Below are 5,236 nucleotides of genomic sequence, written 5' to 3'. Positions count from 1 at the left end.
GACTCCCCTGCAGGGTGTAGTTACTTATTTAACAAACAGTTCCGCAGAGCTTACTGCCTGGATGCACTGTGTTATCCAACCCAAACCCCGCTGCTGTGGAGTGGACTGCGACTCCTGACAACCTTGTGTGACAGAGTGGAACCGCCCCGTAAGGTTTCCAAGGCTGTCATCTTTAAGGGCGGGGGGCACATCTCCAGGTCTTTCTCTGCTGGAGCGTCTGGTAGGTTCAAACTGCCGACCTTTCAGTTAGCAGCTGAGCTCTGAACCACTGGGCCACCAGGCTCCTCCTCACGGTGCCAGCACTCTGCAAACGTTCACTCGCCTGCTCCCAGCGCTCCCAGCCCTCCGCCAGGGTGCACACGGATGGGCTGTCTTTGGAGACGGGAGAATTCAGATGTAGCGCCCTCTTCCCCCAGGGACCCCAGGGAGTCACAGCAGTGGTCCCCATGACAACAGGTGGCGTGGCCTCCTTGCAGGACTCAGTTGAACCCACGACCTGACCAGAGATTCAGGCTGAGTGGAAACTTCCCGTCACACCCCCTGCCTCTGCTCTTTAAAAGAAATCCTTGTGGGCCAGTTCAGCTGCCTTTCCCAGGGCCTGGAGGATCCGAGCTCAGCTGAGAGCAGCGCCCTTTCATGCACGCGCCCCACGTTCTTGAAAACCCCGTGTGAAAAATCTCACACGCACGATGGAGACCACTCCAGAGAGACTGTGATTGCCCCAGACCCTGTGGGGCTTCCGCTGGACAAAGACTCGGTCCTCTGAGGAACTGAAGGGTGGCTGGGAGGCCCCAGGGAGAGTGGCTGTGGATTTGGGGATGGAACTCAGGCCTGTTCTCTACTGAGACCCTGCGTGGTGCTATGGGTAATCACTTGGTTGCTCCCCGAACGGTTGGGGGTTCCCGTCCACCCCATGGTGAGACCCCCACAGAGCGCCGTTCCACTCTAACACACACGGAGGCGCCATGAGTCACAGGAGACCTGGCGGCACCCGGTGGTTTTGACACGTGAGCTGCCTGGCTTCCCAGGCCCAATGATCCCTCCCTGGGAGTGCAGAGGGGTCTCCGGGGCACCCAGCATGCACTGCCCCCCTGTGAACAGAACGTTCAAGGGCCCTGGGATGGGTCCTGACAAGCTACCTAGCACGTGTCTCTCTGAAAAAAGTTTCTCTGGAGAACGGCAGCCTCATCACAGCCTCCTCTCTGAGGGTGAGAGGAAGCCAGGCTTCTGGACAGAATGCCGGCCTTAGCTATCTTTACAGGAAGACTGACGCTCTTCTACGAGAGCCGGTGGTTGGATACAAGATTCCCTAGGCTTCTGCTGGGCCACAAACAGCCTGCTCCTTAAGCCCATGCAGTTTGGTTGTATGTTGGTTGGTTCTGGGCCGAGCATGGCTGGTGTCAGGCCTCATCTGGGTCCGAAGCCTTGTCTTGCAGCAAAGTTGCTGGCTGCAAGCTTTCTATGGGTGGACACGATGCCCCATAACTGCTCCATTCCCAGGGACTGTCTGCCAGGCGCCCAGCCCAGAGCAATCCTGGTGTTTGTGAGGGAAATGAGCCCATGAACCAAGAGCCCCAGGACAAGTCAGCGAATGCAGTGTGGTCCATCAGAACCTTGAACCCCTTCCAGGTTTCTGCCTCAGAACTCATTCTCTGATGGGACCTTCTTCTACATGAAAGGAGAAAGGCTCCCCTGGGCCCCAGGGAGCAACACTCAGCCGCCTCCTCTGGGTGCAAATGTGGGATAAGGAAAGGGACAGAAGAGGGATTGGAGCACTTGCCTCGGCAGCACACGCACTACAATTGGACAGAGAGAAGGTCAGCATGGCCCCTGAGCGAGGATGACGTGCAAATTCATGATGCGTTCATATTTTTGACCTGTACACCATGCAATCTGCAGCCTGTATGACTATGAGACCAGAAGAACTAGATGGTGCCCGGCTACCACTGTCAACCACTCGGAAGGGGATCAGTGCAGGAGATCTTGGTTAGAGAGGGAGAACAATGTGGAACAAAACTCAAAATCATTTTGGGGAAAAAAAGGGACCAGGTTTGCTGGTTTGACAGAGCTGGTGGAATCCCCGAGACTATGGCTTGTAGCTGCCCTTCAGGTCTGGAATTGAACCCACTCCTGTGGCTTCCAACCAAACAAAAGACAGGCATATGAACTGAACATTTACATTAGGTAGATACACTCCTTGGAGAGAACAATCATGGGAAAATAGAAGGGCTGTGTATGCACAGGGAGACAGCTCAGGGGGCAGGAATGCATGGGAGGGAAGGACACAGGGAAGAGGTGACTATGGGAAGGAAGTGGGAAGAGAGAGCTGTTGCACTGTGGGAGATTACAGTCAATGTCATGAGACAAAGTGTATGTGAGCTGCTGCATGGAAAGGGAATTTGCTCTGTAAACTTTCACCCAAATCACAATTTAAAAAAAAAGAAAGAATTGATGCCTTCAAGCAGGGGTGTTGATGGGGGTACTGAGGATAGCACAGAGTGCTGGCAGAATGAACAGATGAGTCATGTGGACATACAGCCAGGATGCTCCTTGGAAGTGAGGGTGGAGAGACTTGGCCTTGCTTCTGTGGGCACTGTCTTGGATTGAATTGTATGTCCCCCGAAATACGGGTCAGCATGGCTGGGCCCTGATTGACCATGGTTTGGCAGGTACGTGATGATGTCATGGTCCCCTGTGATGTGATCAGCCAATCGGTTGTATGGAGATTAGTGTGAGATGATACACTCTGATTCAGGTCACAGCCTGATCCAATGTAAGGGGACTCGCCCTGGGATGTGGCCTGCAATAACTTACACGAGGTAGATGGAGAGAGAAACCAGCGGAGAAACGGGGACCTGGCACCACCAAGAGAGAGGAGCTGGAAGCGGAGTGAGTCCTTTGGGCTTAGGGTCCCTGCACTGAGAACCTCCTAGACCCAGGGATGACTGAGGTCAAGACACGTGGAGCTCTCTGAGGGACGCCAGGCCCGCAGATGCTGACAGGAGGCAAGGACCTTCCTCCAGAGCTGATGGGGAGAGCAAGCCTTCCCCCGGGGCCGGCACCCGGCATGCGGACGTCCAGCCTCCTGACCTGTGAGACAGGACACCGCCGTTTGCTGAAGCCCCCACACGTGGTACTCGTTACAGCAGATCCATCATCAGGAAAGACCAGTCACAAGGAAGAGACCTCATGGTTGGCAACGTTGAGGGTCAGCAGGAAAGGAGGAGACCGTCCCCAGGACAGACTGACACCACAGCCACAGCAACGGACTCAAACACACCACCCACTGTGCCGACGGCCCAGGTTCAGACAGTGTTTCCTCCTGCTGCACCCAGGGCTGCTATGAGTCAGTGCTGACCCGACGGCACCTAGCAACAGCCACAACATATAGAAAACATTATCTTTTCACCACCTTGCTGTTGCTAGTTGCTACTGAGGCAGTTCTGACCCCTGACGACCCCACGTGTTCAGAGCAGAGCTGCTCCTTAGGATTCAAGGCTGTGACCTTTTGGAAGCAGGTTTCCGGCTCTTTCTTCCCAGGAACCTCTGGGTGGGTTTGAACCGTCCACCTTTTGGCTCTATCCACTCGTCTGTCAGTTGGTTGTACTGTGGTGGCTTTCATGTTGCCGTGAGGCTAGAGGCCGTGCCACCAGTATTTCAGGTACCCGCAGAAGGAAGGGGCCACCCACTTCTCAAAGGACTGGCCAGTGGAAATCTTAAGAAGAGCAGTGAAACGCTGTCTGGTACATTACAGGAAACTTTACGAACGGCCGTGAAACAGTGTCCGACACAGCGTCGGAAGATGAGCCCCTCAGGTCGGAAGGCACTCAAACTGCGACTGGGAAGAGCAGAGTCGGCCTTAACCATGTGGACGGAGTAAAGCTTCAGGACCTCCGTTTGCTGGTGGGGCACAAAATGAGAAGAAACAGCCGCACACACCCATTAATAATCAGAAGGTGGAATGTACGAAGGGCCACGCTTGGTAGAGGGGAGGGAGGGCCAAAGGGGAAGGCCTTCAACGAGATGGACGGACACAGTGGTGCGACGATGGCTCAGGCCCAGCCAGGACTGAGAGGCTGGCACACGGCCGGGCAGGGTTTCGCTCTGTTGTACACGGGTCGCTATGAGTCAGAGCCGACTCGACGGCTCCTCACAACAGCAACCACACCTTTTGTCTAGGAGCCAAGCACTTGACCCTTTGTGCCACCCAGGGACCTATTCAACCCGTAACCAATATCAACTTATTGATGTTTTGCTCTTTTTTTTCTTTTTGTACTGAGTCTTTGACATCTGGTGCCATTTCACACTCAGGGAACACCTCCATTCAGACTGGCCACAGTTCCAGTGCTCGAAGCCACGTGACCCTGGTGCCACTCCGGACAGCTCAGTGACAGAGGCTTTTGCTACCACTCAAGGATGGGATTAGACGGCCTTTTTTGTTTTCACTTTTATTGTGGCGAAAACATGTACAAGACAGACATTCGCCAACGTAACGGCTTTCCCGTTTCCAGCTCGGGGACATTGATGGCATTTTTCATGTTGCGCCACCATTACTGCTCTCCTTTTCCTGAATATCCCACCACCATTGGCATAAACTCGGCGCCCGGCAAACAAAAGCTCCCCTTCCCCCGTCCCCCTCCCCCTGGTGACCACTAATACTCTGGTTTCTCTATATATATTTTTGGACTGGATAGCTTTTGTAGTCAGCTTGATATTTTTCCATGTTTTCTAAGATTCCTGCCGTGAACATGATTTTCTTTGTCATCAAACTTTTCCTGAAGCCTTTTAATAACTTAGGAGCTCTGGTGATGTAGTGCCTAGGGTATTTGACTGCTAACCAGAAGGCTGGCGGTTCAAACCCACCAGTCACTCCTCGGAAGGAAGACTGGGCAGTCTACTTCCGTAGTGATACCTCCTGGGAAACCCAAGGAGGGGTTGCTGTGAGTCAGAAATGACCCGACGGCTGTGAGTTTGTTTTGTTTTCTGGTTTAATAATTTAGGAAACATGACCAGTGGCTCAGGATTTTATCTGGCCGTTACCAACTTAGACAAAGCTGTCTTTGCCTAAGGGCCAATTGGAGGCTTGGTCCTAAAATATTTGGGCAGAGTAGTCACTAATTACAAAACGTATCTGGTTACACAGCTGGTTACACGCTTTCTCAAAGGGAGGAGGCAGAGAGCTATTCAACACCAGACAGAAATACACGTGGCCCTCTAGTTCCCCAGGTGGGGACCC

The 5,236-nt window shown here is 53.6% G+C and overlaps 1 protein-coding gene and 1 non-coding gene across 2 annotated transcripts in view; one reads left to right on the top strand and one right to left on the bottom strand.

Moving 5' to 3' along the window:
- ANO1 (anoctamin 1) overlaps window positions 1–5,236 on the bottom strand; it is a 155,250-nt gene that overhangs the window by 124,630 nt on the left and 25,384 nt on the right. The gene's annotated exons all lie outside the window — the stretch shown is intronic.
- Window positions 1,773–1,875, top strand: LOC122150806. Its single transcript, XR_006163864.1, has one exon. It is a non-coding gene; the product is annotated as a U6 spliceosomal RNA (small nuclear RNA).

Source organism: Orycteropus afer, unplaced genomic scaffold, assembly GCF_000298275.1.
Source record: "Orycteropus afer afer isolate SDZICR_OR568_19922 unplaced genomic scaffold, OryAfe1.0 scaffold00244, whole genome shotgun sequence".
Taxonomy (NCBI): domain Eukaryota; kingdom Metazoa; phylum Chordata; class Mammalia; order Tubulidentata; family Orycteropodidae; genus Orycteropus; species Orycteropus afer.
This window is presented reverse-complemented; position numbering and strand designations above follow the sequence as displayed.